The sequence below is a fragment of the Canis aureus genome, chromosome 27 (assembly GCF_053574225.1).
Source record: "Canis aureus isolate CA01 chromosome 27, VMU_Caureus_v.1.0, whole genome shotgun sequence".
Classification (NCBI taxonomy): domain Eukaryota; kingdom Metazoa; phylum Chordata; class Mammalia; order Carnivora; family Canidae; genus Canis; species Canis aureus.
In genome coordinates, this window is record NC_135637.1 from 30,921,040 (window position 1) to 30,946,950 (window position 25,911).

At 43.6% G+C, this 25,911-nt stretch overlaps 1 long non-coding RNA gene, 1 pseudogene and 1 gene segment (V, D, J or C); all 3 read left to right on the plus strand.

The window, feature by feature from the left end:
* LOC144299103 (immunoglobulin lambda variable 1-40-like) overlaps positions 1–25,911 on the plus strand; it is a 296,751-nt gene that overhangs the window by 146,958 nt on the left and 123,882 nt on the right.
* Positions 888–10,009, plus strand: LOC144299550 (uncharacterized). Its single transcript, XR_013366245.1, has 3 exons — positions 888–1,130; positions 6,786–7,040; positions 9,875–10,009. It is a non-coding gene; the product is annotated as an uncharacterized LOC144299550 (long non-coding RNA).
* On the plus strand, positions 25,172–25,779 carry LOC144299603 (immunoglobulin lambda variable 1-40 pseudogene; annotated as a pseudogene). Its single transcript, XR_013366285.1, has 2 exons — positions 25,172–25,296; positions 25,409–25,779. The product of XR_013366285.1 is annotated as an immunoglobulin lambda variable 1-40 pseudogene (transcript).

Consider the following 25,911-nt stretch of genomic DNA (forward strand, 5'->3'; position numbering starts at 1 on the left):
CTTTTTAAGCATTTTTGGACTTTTTCTTATTCTTAATAAAGTGTACCTGTTATTTATTATTAACTCATATTTATCATTCTTTATTTTTGTCCACATTTCAGTACTTATTTCCATATTTGCATATCATACATTTTCATTTAAAAGTTTTCAAGAGGTTTATCTCATTCTGTCATTGAAAAACCTGACTGTGAAGCACTATTTTTATTTAAATACAGGTCATGATTGTGTGGACACCAGGAGGCTCTGGACCATTGCGACTGACAAGTTAGAAGGACTGATGCCCACCTTCTTTTTTTTAATTTTTATTTATTTATGATAGTCACAGAGAGAGAGAGAGAGGCAGAGACACAGGCAGAGAGAGAAGCAGGCTCCATGCTCCGGGACCCCAATGTGGGATTCGATCCTGGGTCTCCAGGATCCTGGGCCAAAGGCAGGCGCCAAACTGCTGCACCACCCAGGGATCCGCCCACCTTCTTCACACGTGAGAAGGGCCTGAACCTGCTTCAGTGGTACTTGGAGCAGGACTCCACCCATTTGAGGCTCTCCTCTGCTGTGACTCTATAACCCCCTGGTGAAACTGGATGGTGGCATTTCTCAACCCACATGGAAACCTACATCATCTCTTCCTTCTTCCTGTGACTAAAGGCATCACCAGTCCAGAATCATGTATGGAACAGTCATGGGGAATGTGACCCCATATGTCATGAGTGACTCCATTCCCAAGAGCAAAAGGAAAGAAGGAGTAAGACTCTGTCCGCAGATCTCATCGTTGTGCCCAGGAGGCTGTGCTGTTATTTCCTTCATGGTTCAATGCCCCATTGTGACCTACAATGCACATGAGAACACCGCCTGCTACCCCAGTGTAGCTCAGAGAGCAGATTCTGCCCTCACTTACAGGATGTGTTGCCCACCATGCCACCCCTCCATGGTGTGGGATTCCAGAATACCCACCTGTTTCTATTCTGCACACATGAGCTCCAGGAACTACAAAGTCAGCATGATTAAGGTTCTTGTTCAGGTGACCAAATGTCAGAGAGGGCAACTGAGGATAGGACCCTTGTGATGGGAAGAATCACTGGGGGGTGTCCTGTGAGGAGTGCGGGGGAGTTCCCTCAAACTGGAAGGTTAAGGTGAGTGGCAGATGATAAGTTGTTCAGTTCACAGGGGTTTCTCTGACCTGACAGTAGCCTGAGCTTTGAAAGGATCAATCTTCTCCCTGGTTTTTTGTATCTATCTAGCTTCCTCATGCCTTCAGCCACTCACACCAACATATTCCACAGGTTCCTAAGATAGGTCTCCTTTGGAGGGGCAGGGAATCTATGCTGGAGAACCCGCAATGGTCCAGGCAGAGGAGGTCCATTCCCTTGGCCTTAGATAGTCCTCCCTCACCCTGCACTTTTTGCTTAACCTCTTCTCCTCTCCTGGACATCTTGTAACTTTTGACTTCCTATCCCTCTGTTATTGATTTGGTTCTCCAAACATGAATCACCTCCATTTTCAGAGTACAGGGTGAAAATCTCCCCTTCATCTGGGATTCCATGAAAAACGCCTCTCTCCTTCTTCAGCAGGCCCAGAGAGGGCCTTTCCCTGAACACGATTTTCTATGACAGAGTTTCATAATTCTGTCTCCTACTGCTCCTTCTTACACTTGCCTTTGTCTAAGACCAGAATCAGAGACGGGCAAATATGTGGAGTAGATGTATGGGGATATGCCACTACCTTATATAGAGAAGATCCATCTTTGCAAGGGAACCTTAATTTTGTTGAAGGTCCATGAATCTTTCCTAGAATCCTCATTCAGAAACTTCCTCACTTGGAGAGTTCAGAGGTGGGGCAGACCCACACATCTCAGGGGAGGACTGCTGGTCTTTGACAACCTCCTCCCCTAAGGACTCACTTAGATGGTCCCCATCCTCCTCAACATGCATTACCCTTATTTTCACAATCTGACCTTTTTGTTATTCATATGTCATATCCCATCTATATCTATGTATTTTAGATATTTATATACATTTCAGATATCACAGCGTATTTCAAAATTATGTACTTTTTGAATATATGGGTCTTAGAGATTCAATACTGAATAATTTCTATAACTTCTTTATTTGTAACTAAAGAGGTCTCAGTATTAGATCATATAAATCAATTAAACAAGATATCATTATCTTGGAAATAATTTATAACCCGAAAATTATAGTTACTTGCTGCACATTTCCAGCATAAATAGACAATAAAGATGCCTAGTTGGAATGAAATATACTTTTTTTAACCAACCTTCAAATAATCCAACAGTCGTAGGTGTGTGTCAAATCTTGAGGGTTATTCCCTAGATATCATCGTTGTCAGAGAAGGGGAATCATGGTCCAGTGAGGAGATGGGGGAGATGTTAGAGCTTGGAAGAGGGAGTGGAAGCTGGGGAACCAGCAGAGAAAGGCTGCTTGTAGTAGGATGATGTCCTCTCCCAGTGGCCACATCCTAAGGAAGCAAAGAGCTGGAAGCATATCTCTCCTCTCCTTCCTGCCAAAATCACTGGGTCAGGAACAAAGAGGGAAGCTCCTTCCTCACCCTACCTATTACTACTTTGACTGCATCTATCGGAGAATTCTTGGTCCTTGTGAAATACATGTTTCACAAATGATTACGTAGGTTCTAGAAAACATAAATCAGGTGTATGACAAACTGGAAAAGAAGAAAAAACATTAGGGTTTTCTATTTTCCACATAAGGGGTCGAGGCAACAGCCATTTTATTTAGTCATCTACTTTCTCCTGTGCATGCAATCATGTTAGATTGCTTATTTTAAGGTGACGGATGCAGAGCTTCCTTCTCATATTCTTTCCTGTTTCGTTACTTGTTCCTACTCTTCCAAAACAGGGAACAAACTCTATCATCAATCCTCAATGAGATCTATCTAGTATCTCCCACAGGAGTTCAAGTGGTAATGCTCTATCAAAACCAGGTAGTGTTGTCTATATCCAAAATGAAGAAGCCCCCAAAAAAACTAATAAACAATTCTATTTAGGATAGCATCAAGAAGAATAAAACATTTAGGAGGGAATATAACGCGTAGGAAAAAAATGTAAACTGAAAACTACAAAAGATTGCCAAAAATTAAGCAGATTTAAGTAAGTGAGAAGACACGGTGGCAATGGATTGGATGACTTAATATAGTGAAGCTTCAACCACCATCATCCAAATACATCTACACACTTGGTGTCATTCTGCCATTTGGACACCTCCCTGGTTTAATCCTTCACTGTCTACTTCTCATCCCTTCTTGTTCCCTATTAGGCAAGATGTTAGGCAATAGTTGTTTATTGGACTCAGATCTTAGACACATAACTCCAGTGACTTCCATGGAACTCTGAACAATATTTCTAGGTTAGAGTCCAATGTAATTACAGTGCAAGACCATGATGGTGTCAGTGCAGGGGAGGTTGAAGAACACCTCAGAAGTGAGGAGAGGTTCATTTATAGTAAGGTTCTCTTAATAGGAATCATCATGCTGAGTAAATAACAGAATGAGCCTAGAAATACAAAGTATATCAGAGGGACAAACAAATTAGAATTTCTGGCTAACATTCAAGGGAAAAATTGATCTCAGACAAATCAGTAGGAGTGGAAGACACATTTCCCCTGATGGCATTATATTGTCATAGCAAATATAGGCTGAAAAGCCTTAGCAGTGAGGAATGCAGACTTGACAGGAAATCTACATGGTAACAAGAAAACAACAACGTTCAAATGAAAGAAGAATTCACATAGAATTATTACAAGGTGTGAGCCACCTTGGTACCCTGAGAACCTTATGACCTTTACTTCTTTCAAGAGGATGATAGAGTGGTATGGACCTGAGGCACCTGGAAGAAGCAAACTCAATGACAGGTAATTCTGAAATATCTGGTAATATGAGCACAATTCAATTTATCATGTATTTAACTGTCTGGAGACCATTAGTTTTTTGAAAATAAGTTTCAGGGCCAAAGTTGACAAGGGCAACTCCTCATTCTCCTTTCCTGGGCAGTGACATTAAAATGATTCAATTGCACAGTCTGGACACCATTCCAGGAGTGTTGGATGGAGTCAGAGGAGATGGTGGGCTAAGCATGTTAGCACAACAGGGGGCCGTGTTGCATGTGTCCTGTGAGACCAGACTTCTGGGCCAGGTGTCTAAGAAAATACACAAATTCTTGCAAACTGAGCAGGCAGTGTCCTCAGTGAAGTTTTGTGCTGTACAGGAGTCCCTGGAGTCTCATGAGTTCTCAGTTCTGACTCAATTTCTCCAGGCACATTTCATCCTCAATCCCCATGGAGTCATTTTCAGAGATGATGTTCAGGCAAGGGGAGACAATCCCATACCTGGTCAAATTTGCATCTTAAAAATATCACCAGTATTGTTATGTGTGTCTAAGGTGAGAGACCGTTGATGAAAGGCAAATGGGAATGCCACCAGTGAGTCCTCAGGGATCATAGTGCTGGGTGTTCTCTGTCCTGTCCTGATTCTTCCCTTTACCTCCTCCCTCATCAACAAGGAGTGTTCAGTGATGAGGGAAAAGATGCAGAGGGTGGTCATTTGTATTCCTTTGCTCCCATTATTTGCACAGGATGGTCATCACCCCAGTCATCCTGTTGCCTTATGGTTCAAGCTCTTCTTCAGGGGGCTAAACTGGAATATGCTATGATGTCATCTGTGGTAACAGATAATTTTTTCCCTTAGAAAAAAATATTCATATTTCCATCTAATTTCTAATCTATCTATATATACATATTATATACTTGAAATTATAGTGCATAAAATATGTAACCATTAAACGTATGATAAATATCTAGTGTGTTATTTTTCAAGACTATTATTCGAATGAGAGAGAGAAGGTGTGGGGAAGGGCAGAGGGGAGGAGTGTGAAATTTTAGCAGATTCCACTGTAGACGTGACAAGCAGATGTGGGGAATTGAGACCGGATGAACCTCCTAAGTTCTGTCCTCAATCCATTGGGCCTGAACAAAATGGCTTGTTGTTTGGAAGCTTGTTTGTAGAATGTATGGATTCAGACTGTGTGTTCTCTAGGCCTTGAGGTGGGATCGTCATAAGGATCCATAGTTATTTCCTCTTCACCAAGTCATTAGAAACACTGGCACATTTGGCCTACTTCATAGGCAAAGATTATAGCAGCAGAACAAAGACACTTGGGGTTTCAGGAACACGGGAGTCGATGGAGAGCAGCTGGTGCCCTGACTGGTATGGTTCCACTTCTAGTATGATCAGGATGACTGGAAAATGTGATGTGAAATGTCTCTTAGAGAAGATGTGTCCCATTTCCCCTGAATAATGACAAAAATAAAACCTAACAGAAAAAATCAATAAACCAGAGACAGAATGTATTTCAGATAAATTGACAACCTTCTGGAGACTTGAGCCGTCATAAATATACAGATACAAATATATATAAGAAGGAAAGAAAGAAAGGATATAAAGAGAGAGAAAGAAAGAAAAAGGAAAGAAGGAAAGAAAGACGCTATACAACGTATTTCTCAAACAAAGCACAAGAAAAAAAAAGTGACTAAAAAGTTAAAGACATTACCAGATATTTCACAGAAGGAGATAGGGAGATTTCATATAAACATGTGATATTCTATTCCATACTATCTATCATTAGGAAAAAGCAAATGCAAATATGAATAAGTTACCATTGCACACTTATCAGCATGGCCAAAATCCAGTAGACTGACATCAGATAGATTAAGAACAGAAAAAGAATAATTTAAAATAGCACCAAATTGGGCAGCCCCAACTGGTTCAGCAGTTTAGCAGCACCTTCAGCCCAGGGTGTGATCCTGGAGACCAGGGATGGAGTCCTGTGTCAGGCACACTGCATGGAGTCTGCTTCTCCCTCTGGCTGTGTCTCTGCCTCTCTCTCTCACTCTCTCTCTCTCTGTGCCTCTCATGAATAAAAATAAAATCTTCAAAAAAATAAAGAAAATAAATAAAGAAAATAAAATAGCACCGAATATGCATTTTCCCCACCCATACTCTCAATGATATGTCATGTTAGTATGACACATCTTCCCAATGATGCATTAAGAACATCAATTCACCTTGTGCTATTTTCCCCCAAATCCATAAAATTAATGTAATCATGAGAAAAAAATCAGATAAATCCATGTTCTGGGAGATTCTACAATATACCACACCAGCTGTCTCCAAATTCCCAAAATCAAGAACAGAGAAAGCCTGAAAACTCATACATTGGAGGATTTTAGTATGTCCTTATGAATAAATGCAATGTTAATACCTGGATTGATTTTAGGCAAAACAGTGCTAAAATAAATAAATAAATAAATAAATAAATAAATAAATAAACAAACAAACAAACAAACAAACAAATTTTGAAATCCAAATTTAGTCTGCAATTTTTTCAGGATTATCACACCACTGGTAAATACTTGTTTTTATAAACATATCATAACAACACAAAATGTTACCATTAGAAAAAGCTGGGTGAAACATAGAGATCTCTATCCCATATTTGTATTTATTTCGGTAAATATAAACTTATTACAGAATAAAATTTCTACACACAAATAAAAGAAAAAAGGAATAAAAATTTCTTCTCTCCACTCCTCTGCATTTAAGAACAGAAAGACAGACATTTGTGCTCTACTGGTTTCCAGCCAGCCTGTAAAACTTTTCACACTGAGTTCTTGGTTATGGAATGTATTTGCTTTTCTTTACACTGCAAAGAGTAATGTAAAAATAACAATCAGGTTCTTTGTCTTTTATTTACACAGCTTGAGTGTCAAGATAAATCTCCTACCTTCCAGCAGGTCAGCAGGATCCCCGCCATTCTAGCCCTGGAAAAAGAATTCAGAATGGACACCATGAGGATCCCCAGAACTGGACAGTAGGAAGTGCTCCCATTCATGCAGGTCCTCTCTCTTACAACGGAAATGTCCTGACACACTACAACAAACAAGTATAGGAAGACTTTTGAAGGTAGAAAGAGGAAGAAGGAAGACTTCAAACAAATTGAGGAAAATTCAACAGTGCGTACCCTGGTTCCTTTTCTTGTATTAGGTCCCCTACATGTAAGACAAGATCCTGTAGGTTCCTCCAACCATGAAACGTTCAAAGGCTGAGATTCAGAAAATCAAACCAGAAAACACTAGAACTCAAAAAAAAAAAAAAAAGAAAACACTAAAACTTCAAAAGCAGCAACTCCTCTGGTCAGAGGATATGGAGATAAGTTGGCCTGAGTGGAGGAAATATTTGGACAAACCTGCCCATGACTTAGACACACACTAATGAATTCCCAGTGTGTCCTCATGCAGGGTTCACATTATTGCTCAGAAGAGACATGGTGTCCATATCCTCCTGGCAGGGGCAGGCAGTGTCCCAGTACCCACCCGCCATGGTGTCAGCTACTCAGGAGATAGCTGAGCCTCCATCGCATGGGAACATCAACAATTCTTGGCAAGGCAGGCCTAGTGGACTAGTTTGCACTCCAGGTTTTTTCACCCTTGATTTTGGCAGATACTGGGGAGATCATATGAACTCCATCGCTCTGCAGGGAGAATGAATGCAGTGGTACATGGCAAAGCTGGTTTGTTGCCATAACCCACTGCTGGTGGCGGTCTGAACACTGGGGAACTGAGCCTGGGGTCTCCCTGGGCCTGAAAACACTGAAATATGATGCAGGAGGCAAGGGAGCTGGCGCTGCATTTGACCCTCCACTCTCTGGAGTCAGTGAGGACAAGGAATGCAGTGGGGAGCAGAGGATCCACTCCCTGAAGGAAAGCAGCTCCATTCAGTCCTGTGCATCCCACCATGGTGTTGGCAGGGCCCAGGAACGAGCTTGTCCCACACCACCACCTGATAAGAGGTGGGATGTGCCAATCACTGCCCCACTTCTCCAGCAGAGAGTAAGCAGCAGAGTGGTAAACATTTGCACTTGAGCTACCTGGAACTGACACGAACACCCTTCCCCTTGCTGCTGCACTTCAGCGGGGGGATCACTTGTTTGAAGAAAAATAACTGAGGATCAAGCATCTCATTATATAATAGCCATAATACCCAGGATCCAATAAAAAAAATATATGACATGTGAAGAACCAAGAAGATAAAATCCTGAATAAGAAAGGAGAATCGGCTGACACCAACACTGAGATCACTCATATGCTGTAATTATTGGACAGGTAGCTTTAGGCAACTATCATAAAATCCATGTTGTTTAAAATTACAAACACTCTTCAACAAATGGAAAAAATAGAAATGCAGAAATTAAAGAGAAATCATCAAAACAGACCAAATGGAAATTTTAGAACTGAAAAAAGATAACAGAAGCTTTCTGTAAATGACAGAAATGCAGAATTTAAAGAGAAATCATCAAAACAAAACAAATGGAAATTTTAGAACTGAAAAAGATAACAGAAGCTTTCTGTCAATGACAGAAAGGAAACTCTCCAGAGGCACTCAAGAGTAGGTAACACTTCTTTTTTTTTTTTTTTCTTAACACTTCTATTTGTTTTCTTCTTTTTTGTTGAAACCAATAATGGGCTCCATTCCTCCTACAATTCCCACCACCTTGACTGATCTGCTGAGCCTGTCAGCAGGGGGCGCTGTGCACCTGCTCAGAGCTGGCCAGGCCTGAAACCCAATGAAATGGTTCCACCTGCCTGGGCCCTGCACTGGTGCTCACTGCCAGAGGGAGAGATGACAGCAGCTGTCTCCTCCCAGGGGACAAACCCATAGCTCTCACCCACCCGAGAAACCCACCTTGGGTGGAAGCTACTAGCTGGGCTGAGGATCCAGAATCAGATAGAATTGTGGGCTCCTATTTACACAATATACCACCAAGCCCACCCTTCATCCTTGGAGCTGAGGAGGAGATAAAGGAAACATCCCAAATACAAATCAAAATTAAACTGAGAAATGACGTCACACCAGTCATAACAGCTAACAGACACAACATAGGAAACAGCAGGAGTGGGCAATGATGTAGAGAAAGGGGAAACGTCTTGCACTGTTCATGGGTGTGCAAATTTATGTAGATCCTTTAGAACACAGTTTGAAGGATACTCAAAGTGTTAAAAATAGAAATACTCTGTGACTCAGCAATTACCCTCCTGGTATTTACCCAAAGAATACAAAAATACTGAATCAAGGGGATACATTCTCCTTGAAGTTCATAGTGGCATTTTGAGCAATACCAGAGTGAGCCCAACTGATAAATGGTTGGAATATCTATCTATATCTATATCTATATCTATCTATATCATCTATATCTATATCTATATATATGATGGAATATTACTGAACCATAAAAAGAATCACATTTTATCATTTGCAAAGATGTGGATGGAGCTAGGGAGTATAATGCTAAGTGAAGTAAATCAATCATAGAAAGACAAAGAGCATATAATTTCACTCATGGAGAATTTAAGAAATGAAACAATGCATCATAGGGGAAAGAGAGAGGAAAACAAGAACAAACCATTTACTTTAGAGAACTAACTAATGCTTACTAAATGGAAGGTGGGTGGAGGGATGGGTTAAAATGTGGTGGGGCCTAAGGAGTGCACTTGTGATGAGCACTGGCTCATTTATTTAAGTCTTGAATTACTAATTGTACTCCTATTACACATTGTGTTAATAACCGAAATGTAAAGAAAAACTTAAATAAAAAAGAGACATCCCAGAGACCAGAGCCAGTTTTAAGACCAGGGAATCTGTGGAAATTCCACAGCACGATCTTGACTCCTCTCCTTCTTCTCCCCCTCCTCAGCCACTTCCACTGATCATGGGGATCTCAGAGGCATCCATAGGAGGGATCCATCCGCCTTTCTTCTTCATCCATTACTTGTGTCTATTTTCATTTCAGGGACCAATTCTTAGATCATGGTGACTCAGGAGACTTCATGGCAGTGTCCCCAGGAGGGACAGTCACTTTCAGGAATGCCTCCAGCACATGACTCTATCCATACTGGATCTAAGAAAAGATTGGACAAGTCTGGAGCATTTATTTATAATAAAAACAATAAGTACTGATTTCTCAGGCTCCCTTCTTGGGAACAAATCTGACTTGACCATCTCCTAGTGCCCAGCCTGAGGACGAGGATGAGTACCCCTTGGGGTTACATTGTGGTGCTGGGCCCAGTGAGAAACCAAGATGAGGAAAGGACACATACACTTTGTTTCATCTAGTGTGGATACAAATATCATGTGATTACTGACATCTCATGGCCAAATACCTGAGCCCAGAGCCCTATAAATGCAGACTGGCCATGGGGAGATGGGCGTTGGGAAGGGTCTGGACTGATTTCCATTCCTGGATGAATCCTAACATTGAAAATTATATGAGTGACTCAGGAGGCATTAGTTCACAAAAACCAAAATCGGATATTTCGTATTAGAAAATGTCTGTTGGATCAGGACTATAGATGGAGGCTAAATACATTTCCTCTAGAAAAAAAAGGAATATTAAAAGTCTTCCTTTACAGATAAAAAACGAAAAATTGAAGAAATGTTCATTTAGTATTTTCTTGATGCTTACTTTATTAGGTTGCATTTCAGTGCAATGAAACTTTGTTGCATACTTAAAAATAGTAATAATTTTTTAAAGGGAGGCCTGCTTGGTTCAGGGGTTGAACTCCTGCTTTCAGCCTGGGCCTTGATCCTGAAGTACTGGATCAAGTCCCATGTTGGCCTCACTGCATGGAGCCTGTTTCTCCCTCTGCCTGTGTCCCTGACTCTCTCTGTGTGTGTGTCTTTCTTGAATGAATAAATTAAAACTTTAAAATAATAAATAAATAAATAAATAAATACATACATACATAAATAAATACATAAATAAATATCAGAAAGGGAGACAGAATGTAAAGACTACTAACTCTGGGAAACGAACTAGAGGTGGTAGAAGGGGAGGAGGGCAGGTGGTGGGGGTGAATGGGTGGTGGGCACTGAGGGGGGCACTTGACTGGATGAGCACTGGGTGTTATGCTTTATGTTGACAAATTGAACACCAATAAAAATAAATTTATTATTAAAAAAAACTACAATGAGATACCACCTGACACCACTGAGAATAGGGAAAATTAACTAGACAGGAAACCACAAATGTTGAAGAGGATGTGGAGATGTGGAACACTCCTGCACTGTTGGGGGGATAGGGAAATGCTGCAGCCACTCTGGAAAACTGTGTGGAGGTTCCTCAAAGAGTTAAAAAAAATCTGCCCTATGACCCAGCAATTGAAGTGCTGGGGATTTACGCCAAAGATACAGATGCAGTGTAACTCGGGGACACCTGCACCCCGATGATTCTAGCAGCAATGTCCACAGTAGCCAAACTGTGGAAGGAGCCTCGGTGTCCATCAAAAGATGAATGGATAAAGAAGATGTGGTCTATGTATACAATGGAATATTCCTCAGCCATTAGAAATGACAAATGCCCACCATTTGCTTTGACGTGGATGAAACAGGAGGGTATTGGGAGGAGGGGCAAGATGGTGGAAGAGTAGGGTCCCCAAATCACCTGTCCCCCCAAATTACCTAGATAACCTTCAAATTATCCTGAAAATCTATGAATTCGGCCTGAGATTTAAAGAGAGAACACCTGAAACGCTACAGTGAGAAGAGTTCCTGCTTCTATCAAGGTAGGAAGACGGGGGAAAAAGAAATAAAAAAACAAAAGGCATCCAAGGGGGAGGGGCCCCTCGAGGAGCTGGGCTGAGGCTGGGGCGAGTGTCCCCAGGACAGGAGAGCCCTGTCCCAGAGAAGCAGGAGCTTCACCAATCTTCGGGGCAGAAAGGCCTCCCAGAGAGTTAGAGCAGGACTCCAGGAGGGCGGGGAGGCCCTCAGGCTCCCTGGGACAGTAACAGAGGAACTGAGCCCTGAGGAGAGTGTGCTGAGCTCCCTCAAGGGCTGCAGCACACAAGGCTGGACCTGGAGCAGCTCAGAGGGGCTCGGGCGGTGGCTCCGTGGAGGGGGCTGCGTGACCGGGAGCGTGAATCCAACAGCGCAGGCCCTGGAACACTGGGCGCTGGGACACAGCCCAGGATCCGGCCTCCTCCCAGGAGAGGCAGAGGCCAAGAGGGCCCAGGACAGCAAGGATGCTCCTGCCCCAGCTGAGCAGATCAGTGGCCCCGCCCCCAGAGCCTCCAGGCCCTGCAGACAGAGAGCTCTGTAGATAATGCAGGAGCTGACTCCAGGGCTCCAGAGCTGGCCCCCGCCACTGGGGTTGTTCCTCCTGGGGCCTAAGGGGGTAAACAACCCCCATTGAGCCCTGCACCAGGCAGGGGGATGAGCAGTTCCCCCAAGTGCTAATACCTGAAAATCACACAACAGGCCTCTCCACCAGAAGACCAACTAGACGGACAAGTTCCAGGGGAAGTCAAGGGACTTAAAGTATACACAAACAGAAGATACTCCCCCGTGGTTTTTTTTCTTTTTGATTGGTGCTTGCTTCCTCCACCCTTTTTTCCCTTTCTTTCTTTCTCTTTCTCTTTTTCTTCTCTTTTTTCTTTTTTTTCCTTTTTTCTTTTCTCTTTTCTTTCGTTCTTTCTCTCCTCTTTTTTTTCTCCTTTTCCAAATACACCTTGTTTTTGGACACTCTGCCTGAGCAAAATGACTAGAGGGAAAACCTCACCTCAAAAGAAAGAATCGGAAACCATCCTCTCTCCCACAGAGTTTCAAAATCTGGATTACAATTCAATGTCAGAAAGCCAACTCAGAAGCACTGTTATACAGCTACTGGTGGCTCTAAATAAAAGCATAAAGGACTCAAGAGACTTCAGGACTGCAGAATTTAGGTCCAATCAGGCAGAAATTAAAAATCAATTGAATGAGATGCAATCCAAACTAGATGTCCCAAAGATGAGGGTTAACGAGGTGGAAGAACGAGTGAGGGATATAGAAGACAAGTTGATGGCAAAGAGAGAAACTGAGGAAAAAAGAGACAAACAATTAAAAGACCATGAAGGTAGATTAAGGGAAATAAACGACAGCCTGAGGAAGAAAAACCTATGTTTAATTGGTGTTTCTGAGGGCGCCAGAAGGGCCAGAGGGCCAGAATATGTATTTGAATAAATCCTAGCTGAAAACTTTCCTAATCTGGGAAGGGAAACAGGCATTCAGATCCAGGAAATAGAGAGATCTCCCCCTAAAATCAATAAAAACCGTTCAACACCTCGACATTTAATAGTGAAGCTTGCAAATTTCAAAGAAGAAGAGAAGATCCTTAAAGCAGCAAGAGACAAAAAAATCCCTGACTTTTATGGGGAGGACTATTAGGGTAACAGACCTCTCCACAGAGACCTGGGAGGCCAGAAATGGGTGGTAGGATATATTCAGGGTCCTAAATGAGAAGAACATGCAACCAAGAATACTTTATCCAACAAGGCTCTCATTCAAAATGGAAGGAGAGATAAAGAGCTTCCAAGACAGGCAGGAACTGAATGAATATGTGACCACCAACCAGCTCTGCAAGAAATATTAAAGGGGACTCTTAAAATTCCCCTTTAAGAAGAAGTTCAATGGAACAATCCACAAAAACAAGGATTGAATAGATATCATGATGACACTAAACTCATACCTTTTAATAGTCACTCTGAACGTGAACGGGCTTAATGACCCCCTCAAAGGTGCAGGGTTTCAGACTGGATAAAAAAGCAGGACCCATCTACTTGCTGTCTACAAGAGACTCGTTTTAGACAGAAGGACACCTACAGCTTGAAAATAAAAGGTTGGAGAACCATTTACCATTCAAATGGTCCTCAAAAGAAAGCAAGGGTAGCCATCCTGATATCAGATAAACTAAAATTTACCCCAAAGATGGTAGTAAGAGATGAAAAGGAACAGTATCTCATACTTTAAGGATCTATACAACAAGGGGACTTAACAATCATCAATATATATGCCCCAAATCTTGGAGCTGCCAAATATATCACTCAATTAATAACCAAAGTTAAGGCATACTTAGATAATAATACACTTATACTTGGTGATTTCAATCTATCGCTTTCTACCCTCGATAGCTCTTCTAAACACAACATCTCCAAAGAAACGAGAGCTTTAAGTGATACACTGGACCAGATGGATTTCATAGATATCTACAGAACTTTACATCCTAACTCAACTGATACACATTCTTCTCAAGTGCACAAGGAACTTTCTCCAGAATAGACCACAGACTGGGTCACAAATCGGGTCTGACAAGATACCAAAGATTGGGATCATCCCCTGCATAATCTGAGACAATAATGCCTTGAAATTAGAACAAAATCACAACAAGAAGTTTGGAAGGACCTCAAACACGTGGAAGTTAAGGACCATCTTGCTAAAAGATGAAAGGGTCAACCAAGAAATTAAGGAAGAATGAAAAAGATTCATGGAAACTAATGAGAATGAAGATACAACCGTTCAAAATCTTTGGGATGCAGCAAAAGCAGTCCTAAGGGGGAAATACATCGCAATACAAGCATCCATTCAAAACCTGGAAAGAATTCAAATACAAAGGCTAACCTTACACATAAAGGAGCTAGAGAAAAATAGTAAATAGATTCTACACCAGCAGAAGAAGAGAGTTAATGAAGATTCGAGCAGAACTCAATGAAATCGAGACCAGAATAACTGTGGAACGGATCGACCAACCCAGGATTTGGTTCTTTGAAAGAATTAATAAGACAGATAAACCATTAGCCAGCCTTATTAAAAAGAAGAGAGAGAAGACTCCAATTAATAGAATCATGAATGAGAAAGAAAAGATCACTACCAACGCCAAGGAAATACAAACGATTTTAAAAACATATTATGAACAGCAATATGCCAATAAATTTGGCAATCTAGAAGAAATGGGCGCATTCCTGGAAAGCCACAAAGTATCAAAACTGGAACAGGAAGAAATAGAAAACCTGAATAGGCCAATAACCAGGGAGGAAATTGAAGCAGTCATCAAAAACCTCCCAAGACACAAGAGTCCAGGGCCAGATGGCTTCCCAGGGGAATTCTATCAAACGTTTAAAGAAGAAACCTTACCAATTCTACTAAAGCTGTTTGGAAAGATAGAAAGAGATGGAGTACTTCCAAACTCGTTCTATGAGGCCAGCCTCTCCTTAAGTCCAAAACCAGACAAAGACCCCACCAAAAAGGAGAATTACAGACCAATATCCCTGATGAACATGGATGCAAAAATTCTCAACAAGATACTAGCCAATAGCATCCAACAGTATATTAAGAAAACTATTCACCATGACCAAGTAGGATTTATCCCCAGGACACAAGGCTGGTTCAACACCCGTAAAACAATCAATGTGATTCGTCATATCAGCAAGAGAAAAACCAAGAACAATATGATCCTCTCATTAGATGTAGAGAAAGCATTTGACAAAATACAGCATCCATTCCTGATCAAAACTCCTCAGAGTGTAGGGATAGAGGGAACATTCCTCAACATCTTAAAAGCCATCTACGAAAAGCCCACAGCAAATATCATTCTCAATGGGGAAGCACTGGGAGCCTTCCTCTAAGATCAGGAACAAGACAGGGATGTCCACTCTTACCACTGCTATTCAACATAGTACTGGCAGTCCTAGCCTCAGCAATCAGGCAACAAAAAGACATTAAAGGCATTCAAATTGGCAAAGAAGAAGTGAAACTCTCCCTCTTCGCCGATGACATGATACTCTACATAGAAAACCCAAAAGCCTCCACCCCAGGATTGCTAGAACTCATACATCAATTTGGTCACGTGGCAGGATACAAAATCAATGCCCAGAAATCAATGGCATTTCTATACACTAACAATGAGACTGAATAAAGATAAATTAAGGAGTCAATCCCGTTTGCAATTGCACCCAAAAGCATAAGATACCTGGGAATAAACCTAACCAAAGAGGTAAAGTATCTATACCCTAAACTATAGAACACATCTGAAAGAAATTGAGGAATTGGATTGGCAGAATTGATATTGTGAAAGTGTAAATGTTACCCAGGGCAATTTACACGTTTAATGCAATCCGTGTAAAAATACCATGGACTGGTGATCCCTGGGTGGTGCAGCAGTTTGGCACCTGCCTTTGGCCCAGGTCGCGATCCTGGAGACCCGGGATAGTATCCTACGTCGGGCTCCCGGTGCATGCAGCCTACTTCTCCTTCTGCCTGTGTCTCTGCCTCTCTCTCTCTCTCTCTCTCTCTCTCTCTGAATATCATAAGCAAAAAAAAATTTAAAAATATACGTTTAAATAAAAAAATTTCCATAGACTTTCTTCAGAGAGTTGGAACAAATTAGTTTAAGATATGTGTGGAATCAGAAAAGACCCCAAAGAGCCAGGGGAATTTTAAAAAAGAAAACCATACCTGGGGGCATCACAATGCCAGATTTCAGGTTGTACTACAAAGCTGTGGTCATCAAGACAGGGTGGTACTGGCACAAAAACAGACACATAGATCAATGGAACAGAATATAGAACCCAGAAGTGGACCCTAAACTTTATGGTCAAGTAATATTTGATAGGGGAGGAAAGACTATCCATTGGAAGAAAGACAGTCTCTTCAATAAATGGTGCTGGGGAAATTGGACATCCATATGCAGAAGAATGAAACTAGACCACTCTCTTTCACCATACACAAAGATAAACTCAAAATGGATGAAAGATCTAAATGTGAGACAAGATTCCATCAAAATCCTAGAGGAGAACACAGGCAACACACTTTTTGAACTCAGCCACAGTAACTTCTTGCAAGATACATTTATGAATGGAAAAGAAACAAAAGCAAAAATGAACTATTGGGACTTCATCAAGATAAGAAGCTTTTGCACAGCAAAGGATACAGTCAACAAAACTAAAAGACAACCTACAGAATGGGAGAAGATATTTGCAAATGACATATCAGATAAAGGTCTAGTTTCCAAGATCTATGAAGAACTCATTAAACTCAACACCAAAGAAACAAACAATCCAATCATGAAATGGGCAAAAGACATGAAGAGAAATCTCACAAGGGAAGACATAGACATGGCCAACACGCACATGAGAAAATGTTCTGTATCACTTGCCATCAGGGAAATACAAATCAAATCAACCATGAGATACCACCTCACACCAGTGAGAATGGGGAAAATTAACAAGGCAGGAAACCACAAATGTTGGAGAGGATGCGGAGAAAAGGGAATCCTCTTACACTGTTGGTGGGAATGTGAACTGGTGCAGCCACTCTGGAAAACTGTGTGGAGGTTCCTCAAAGAGTTAAAAATAGACCTGCCCTACGACCCAGCAATTGCACTGTTCAGGATTTACCCCAAAGATACAGAAGCAATGAAATGCCGGGATACCTGCACCCCAATGTTTATTTTTTTTTCACCCCAATGTTTATAGCAGCAATGTCCACAATAGCCAAACTGTGGAAGGAGCCTCATTGTCCATCAAAAGATGAGTGGATAAAGAAGATGTGGTTTATGTATACAATGAAATATTACTCAGCCAGTAGAAATGACAAATACCCACCATTTGCTTCGATGTGGATGGAACTGGAGGGTATTATTCTGAGTGAAGTAAGTCAATCAGAGAAGGACAAACATTATATGTTCTAATTCATGTGAGGAATATAAATAATAGTGAAGGGGAATATAAGGGATGGGAGAAGAAATGTGTGGAGAATATCAGAAAGGGTGACAAAACATAAAGACTCCTAACTCTGAGAAATGAACTAGGGGTGGTGGAAGTGGAAGAGGGCGTGGGGTGGGGGTGAATGGGTGATGGGCACTGATGGGGGCCCTTGATGGTATGAGCACTGGGTCTTATTCTGTATGTTGGCAAATTGAACACGAATAAAAAATAAATTTAGTTTTTTTTTTTAATTTTTTTATTTATTTACTTATGATAGTCACAGAGAGAGAGAGAGAGGCAGAGACACAGGCAGAGGGAGAAGCAGGCTCCATGCACCGGGAGCCTGATGTGGGATTCGATCCCGGGTCTCCAGGATCGCGCCCTGGGCCAAAGGCAGGCGCCAAACCGCTGCGCCACCCAGGGATCCCATAAATTTAGTTTTTAAAAAAGGAACTGGAGGGTATTATGCTGAGTGAAATAAGTCAATCGGAGAAGGACAAACATTATATGGTCTCATTCATTTGGGGATTATAAATAATAGTGAAATGGAATAAAGGGAAAGGAGTAAAAATGAGTGAAAATATCAGTGAGGGTTTCAAAATATGAGAGACACCTAACTCTGGGAAATGAACAAGGGGTAGTGGAAGGGAGGTGGGTGGGGATTTTGGGTGACTGGGTAATGGGCACTGAGTGGGACAATTGGCGGGATAAGCCCTCGGTGTTATGCTATATGTTGGCAAATTAAACTCCAATAAAATTTTAAAAATTTTAAAAATATAATAAACGCTTCTTAAACACTAACTTCTATAAATATCTCTCAGAATACTTGTTAAATATTGATCTATAAATGTGTCCTGTGCACCTACCAGCCCTTCAAACCAGCTCCACTGTCCTCTCATCAGTGATGCTTGACATGATACACGCTTAACTTTCACCTTTTGTGGTAACTTCTCTGGTGACACATTAATTGGCTATTTGTGCACATGGTTGTCCTTCATAGGGAAGCATCACTTCACAGAATGAGACCAGAATAATCATGTGCAGTGTATATGAATCATGGTATCTAGAGTTCAGACACGGGGGTGTGGACAGGGCCCTGGTGAGCTGGTGAAAGCCCCGGGCTCCCAGGGCTTTGATCCCAGATGGGGTGTGTGCCTATGACCAACAGGGGAGGTGTGGGCCTGTGGGCCCTACATAACTGTTCAGTGAGGACCCTTCACTCAAGAAAGCCTGGGTATGTGTGCTGGGCCCTCTGCTCACTGATGGGGTCTCAACAGCTGTGTCCTCTCAGGCCTGGAGGAGTGCCCTGAGCAGGGACTGAATGTGGTCTCAACAGATGTTTCCTCCAGGGTTCTCCCCATGGGAGAAGCCAACTCCCAACTTCCACAGTGTGGTGTGAGCTGAGCTCCAGCACCAGGGCTCAGAAAGGGGCTGGGAAATCTGTAGATGGACTTCATTTGTGTGGACACCCTCTGGTAGAAAATAAAGAGGGTAAAAAGAGACATCTGCAGATGCCCATCTGGTGTGGGGATGGTCACAATGTCCTGGACTCCAGTCTCCTGATGTCCTTCTCTCAGTGCACAGGTACAGACAGGCCTCACATACCAGGTCCCAGTTCCTAGGCTCCAACAGCCCCTATGGCTCAGATGTTGGGAAGTTTTCCCTGGTCTTTGCTCCATTACCCATCAGTGTCTGTGTTTGCAGGTCCCTGTCCCAGCCTTTGCCCTCCCTCTTTGCATCTCCTGGAAGAACAGTCAGATCCACCTGCACCCAGAGCAGTGGCCCCTGTGTTGGCAGCTACTACATACACTGGTTCCAGTGGAAGCCACGGAGCCCTCTCCGTATCTCCTGTACTACTACTCAGACTCAGATGAGCACCAGAGCTCTGGAGTCCCCAACTGCTTCTCCTGATCCAAGGATGCCTGAGTGAGGGCAGGGCTCCCTCATCTCTGGGCTACAGGCTGAGGACAAGACTGACCTTTACTGTCTAATCCAAAACAATAATGTTTCTCACAGTGACACTGGCAGATAAGGACATGGGACAAAATCCTTCATCTCGGGATCCCTGGGTGGCTCAGCCGTTTGGCGCCTGCCTTAGGCCCAGGGCGCGATCCTGGAGACCCGGGATCAAATCCCACGTCAGGCTTCTGGTGCATGGAGCCTGCTTCTCCCTCTGCCTGTGTGTCTGCCTCTCTCTGTCTCTCTCTGTGACTATCATAAATAAATAAAAACTTAAAAAATTTAAAAAAATCCTTCATATCTTCAGATTCTTCTTCCATGAAAACTTAAACTTGTAATATAAGTTATACTGTGTACTTACAAGTGCCACCTGGTTCATAATGAGTTTATTCTCAATTATCTCATCAGTGTCTCTATGTCCTCAGGAAAAAAAAAACTAAAGAAAAATAAAACAAAACACTTCAATGTTGTAACATTCATGTTACCTGGGTTTCCAAATGTCATAAAACTGGATTCTCTGCTGGTAAGTGTTTTTCTCCTGAAATGAGGACAAATAGCCTTTCTTTGACTTTATCCTCCCTCAGAGGTCTTGGACCATCTAAGCAGAGGGTGCAGTCCTCCCCAGCATGGATTCAGCACCTCTAGTGCTCAGAGCAGAGCCTTCCCTTCCCTCCCAGGCTCCAGTGCTCAGAAGTGGCCAATGTTCACTGTGTCTTAGGCCTGAGCACTAGGATCTGGGATGCTGTGTGAGGACACAGGCCCTGGGAATTCCATTCTCGGAGCTGGACAGGATCGTTTGCTCAGCACCTGAGGCTTCCATTGTGCAGTGGAAGAGAAGGGTTCAGTCAAAGAGGGAATTTGGGACCATGAACCATTTTATGGGATATGAGATTTGGGGGATGTTGCACCATTACTCGGAAAATGCTCAGCATGCATTAGTGAAGTTGGGTGATGTGGGTGCGTGAATGAGCTTCTGCTATAGCTGCCAACAGGTTAATGGGGACTCCTGTGAGTGGGTGTCCTAAGCCCAAAAGTACTGACTCTGTCTCCTTCTTTCTTTAGTCCCATTGTAGCTTTTCCATAATCCAGGGATGTGGGGGCTGTGGACATCAAGAGTAAGAACTCTCCCATGTGTACATGTGTCCCTCCCCTAGGGAACATCTTGATGAGCCCAGATCCAAGGCCACCTTCTCTTGCACAAGAACACTAGAAACACAGGGGTTACCCTGGCATTGGTACCACAGCTCCCAGGCAGAGATCCTACATTGTGACCCAGAACAGCATTGAGGGACCAGCCAGGGGTTCATTCATCATTTTCCAGATCCAAGTGTGCTGACAAAAACAACTTCAACCACCTTGGGTTGCCGCCTGAGGAGAGATTGGTCATCCTTGCTGTAGAGCAGCATACTACCATTATCACACAGAGAACTTCTGTTTCCTGGGGACGTGTGTTAATGTCTATCCTCCACGTCTTATGCCATCACTCCCCTGTCCCTGCCTGTGACCAACACAGGCTCAGAATCGGGCTACGAATGCTTTGTATCTTGCAAGAAAGAGAATGATTGATAGTCCAGACTTTTTTAAATATAAAAGGTCAATGAAAATACCTCCTTTTGAAGATATTCATCTCCCAATGAAAAAAATAGTTACATGGATTCCAGAACCGATGTGACCCCCACTGTTGCTGGACTGGAATGAGAAGAAGGGCAGTTGTATGACCCAGGAGAACCATGTGGCACTCTGCCCAGGCCCTGCCTATCCCCTGGTGCCATCCTAAGTATTTAATGGAATTCCCTGAGTCCTGGAATCTTGGTGATATAGATTTTCTCATATATTGGAGATTTGCAAGCTCCAGAATCCATGGGTCGTGGATTTTCATATTGGAGATTTGCAAGCTCAAGAATCCATGGGTCATGTTTTCCCAGTGAGCAGATGCGAACAGACCCATTACCAAAAGGGTACACAGAGAACTATTGCACATGTGTAAAGATTTCACACATGATGCTTCACTGGAGGATTACACACTGAAGCAGTGAGGTAGCACCAGACTCTCATCAGCATGGCAAAAATTCAATACGACATCAACATCAGATGGTGCCCAGGATGTGGGGCAGCAGGAACTCTCCTTCAGTGCAAGGGGGGGATGCCCAATGCCCCAGCCACTTTGGAACATGCCTGGGCATTTTCTTGCAGAGCTAAACAAAATCTTAGAGATAAAATAAAAATCCATGCTCCTCGGTAATTCTATAAATTAATTACTTGTGTTCACCCAAAATATGTCCCTAAATATTTATTCTTATTTTACTGATGATTGCCAATAAAAATCCATGCTCCTCGGTAATTCTATAAATTAATTGTGTTCACCCAAAATATGTCCTTAAATATTTATTCTTATTTTATTGATGATTGCCAAGCCCAGAAAACAACAAATATGTCCTGCAAATGGTGAATGGGTAAAGAAATTCTACTATGTCCACACATGGAATGTGATTCAACAATTCAAAGACATAAATTTTCAGGGCAGAGGAAGACATGGGCGAGACTTCCACGTATATTTCTCAGTAAAAGAAGCCAATCTGAAGAGACTAGATCAGTGCGCATGGAGGAATGCAGGACAGGAGCCCTGGGCTCCAGCTCAGCCCAAGGTCCACATGTCTCTTGCATCCACCAGAGAGCAGTGGTGCTCCCTTGTACATCCCCTGGGAGTGTCTGTCTCTGGGCCTTTTGCAGGTGCTCCTGTGTCACTCCTGGGTGAAGCCCTACCCACGAAACCTATACTCTCTTTTGCTCAGCTGGAGCCCTGGCTAAAGTCAAAGGAAGAGCTTGAAAAACCTTAGGAAAGAGGAAAGTTTGCATGAGAATCCTCCCCTCCAAACGTATTAGGGGAGCACAGAAAATGGGTTGGTAGGCTAGGTTTGGATGTGGGGCTCAGGATCCAGAGTTGGGCTGTCTCTACCCTGTTCCTCACACTCCTCCCTCACTGCATAGGTAATTTCCACATACCCTGCGCAACACAATTATACCCCGAGGAGGTCCACTGAGTCAAATAACAAAGTCTCCATTACTATGATTTTGCTCTAAGTCCTTCTTATTGCATTCCCAGGATAGAGGACAGATGAGATAAACGGACAGATTTATGACACCCAACAAAACCTGGGTGATTGTTCACCCAGGTCTGATTGTTGCAAAGTCTCCTCTCAAGTGAGTCCTCACCACCAGAAACAAATCCCCCTCAGGGAAATGATCTTTCAGGCACCTGACTTTTATTTCTAGGATCAACTCCAGGGAGAACCATCCATCAGAAGTCACAAGAAGAAAAGGAGGAAAGTGTCTTCTTCTCTCTCTTCTCTGTACAATATCCTTGACCCTGCAGTTTCTGGATTTCTCTGTGCTTCCAGAATTCAGAGTAAGCCTGTGCTGACCCACCATCCTCAAGGTCACAATCTCCGGAATGCAGATTCCAAGTCACCAGGAAACACCAGCAACATCCTATATAACTGGGGTCCTGTAAGCGGGGCATCCAGGACTTGCCCTGAACACCTGCTCTCCTGGAACAAGGCTGATTCTCAGGAATCCCAAAGGCATCTCTGTCCCTATGGGCAAATCATCCCCTGACCATCCCTGGGCTCCAGTCAGCACCTGAGGCTGATCAGTACATTGATTCTGGGAGCCCAGCGTCAGTACTATTCTCAAAGTCCATGGTGACGTGGAACACACCCTCCCTGTACTCTCAGGGCTGGACTGTCACACCCCGAGTCACCCCCCCTGACACCTCTAAAGAGGCTGGATCTCTGTGGAGAAAACTCCTTTCGCAACTCAGGACCACATGATCTCCCTTATCTCCACATCTCCACCACAAACATCTGGGACCTTTGACAAAAACTTTGGGGTGCGGCTGGCCTTGATATTGGAAATCCCTTCTTTTAGTTGCGGGTGGCTGGATGAGCAAGAAATCTGTCCTGAACATAATGGGTACCAGGCAGAGGGACTATAGCTGTGTCCACCCCAGAGTCAAGTCTGACCTCAGATTGCTCTGCCCTGGAAGCTCTGTGTGTGTTTGGTGACTCCATGGCTGACACGGCTCTGAACTTTGTAGTCATAGACTCTCCTTCAGTTTCCTTAGCCATCACTTTGGACTTCTCTGCTTGTAGAAATAAAAACACAATATTAAACTTATGACCAAAAATCAGAAAGATGATTTTATAAAAATGTTGTAGACTCCTTTTCAAGCAAGAACAGAAGGCCTTCCTTTACAGTTGTTGTTGCATCCAATTCCTTAACCAGACTTTTCGTCCATATTCTCTCTGCACTAAGCACAGATCTGGGAAAGATGTTTAGTGATTCCACCTGCAGCCTCACAGTGACTTTGCCACTGAGTTTATTTATTTATTTTTTTTAAAGATTTTATTTATTTATTCATGATAGTCACAGAGAGAGAGAGAGAGGCAGAGACACAGGCAGAGGGAGAAGCAGGCTCCATGCACCGGGAGCCCGATGTGGGACTCAATCCCGGGTCTCCAGGATCACGCCCTGGGCCAAAGGCAGGCGCCAAATCGCTGCGCCACCCAGGGATCCCTGCCACTGAGTTTAAATCAATCTCCCTGAGAGGCATATTGTGTGAAGGAGCCCACATCCCTTTTAAATGCCCAGTTGACTGAGGGGTGACTCACACATCACTCTTTTTCCTTGGTCTCTGTCACAGCAAGTTCAGCAGTCACTCCTGTCTGACAAGAACTTCCAGCATCTTTGCCCCTTGTGCTATGATGTCAGCGACACTCGCAACCTCACCTGTCTGGGCTCCTGCAGTCTTCTGACCATGTGCTAGGAAGACAGTCCCTAGGAGGGAGTCCCTGTCCACTGTGTGTGGGAAACTACGGTGACAACCAAGTGCAAGTAGACAGATGACAAAGATTCTCAGTATATTATCTACTAGGAATGAATTCAAAGGCTTCTACACAAAATGTGGACAGATTATTCCGTCTCCTCGTTGATGTACAAACCTCCGAGGAAGGAATCCTCTAGAACTCAGGGAGGAGTCACATAACAGGAGAGAACACAGCATCTCACACGGAAGGTTCCAAATGTCCATAGAGACCCATCACTGCTCTGGACTTGATCCTGATCCAAGAATAGTTTGCATAGAGACACCACCTCAGTTCTGAGTGAAAAACACCCAAGAAGCTATGGACACATTTACCCATGAGAAGTCTAAGTAAAGCAGAAAGTTTGTCCTCTGGAAATGGGAGGTTACATAAGGGGATTCTGGACCTGGCCCTAAAGCAGTGGACAGAGCAGTGAGGAGGCACCCTTTGTTTTAGATGGGCTCCAATCACCAAGTCACCCAATAGTATATCTGGGATTGGACACCAGGGGCTGATGGGGTCCATTTCTGAAGAGTCAGGGGTGACTATAGCTGGGACCTGCCACCAGGCACTGCCTGTGCCCTCTGCTCGGGCTCACAGCTGGGACCTCCCTACCTCAGGTTTCTACACAGCACCTCCCCTCCCCTGCCCACACCCTTCACATCCCCAGGCTGGGGGACTTGACCCAGGGCCACTGAGGGACCAGAAAACTGGGGTCTCATTTGCATGGAAGGCCCCTCCCTCTCCCAGAAGATGAAGAGGGGAAGGGAGAGATGAAGGGAGGCTCTGCTAAGCTGTGGGACCACAGAAGGCAAGATCAGTGAAGACCTCCACCATGGCCTGTTCCTCTCTGCTCTTCACCCTCCTTGCTCACTTCACAGGTGAATGGATGTGGAGACCGTGAAGGGGGCCTGGGAGGATGTGTGCCATTCTTCATCCTTCTCTTGTCTCCAGATCCCAGCATCATCCTCTCTTCATCTCTCCCCCTTACAGGGTCCTGGTCCCAGTCTGTGCTGACTCATCCGGCCTCTGTGTCTGGGGCCCTGGGCCAGAGGGTCACCATCTCCTGCACTGGGAGCAGCTCCAATGTTGGTTATAGCAGTTATGTGGGCTGGTACCAGCAGCTCCCAGGAACAGGCCCCAAAACCATCATCTATAATACCAATACTCGACCCTCTGGGGTTCCTGATCGATTCTCTGGCTCCAAATCAGGCAGCACAGCCACCCTTACCATTGCTGGACTCCAGGCTGAGGACGAGGCTGATTATTACTGCTCATCCTATGACAGCAGTCTCAAAGCTCCCAGGGAGCTCCAGGCCTTGGGGGAAGTGAGACAAAAACCTACTTACCCATCTCCAAAGTGAGTGAGCGCCCCAGCAGCTGCCTGCTTAGGCTCCCCCTAGGTTTCTGCTTATTCTTTAGTGGATGCTCAGGTCCAGGTGCATCCTGGGGTGCCTCCTGGGAATGGAGTCTCCTTCATCGTCTCTGACCTCAGA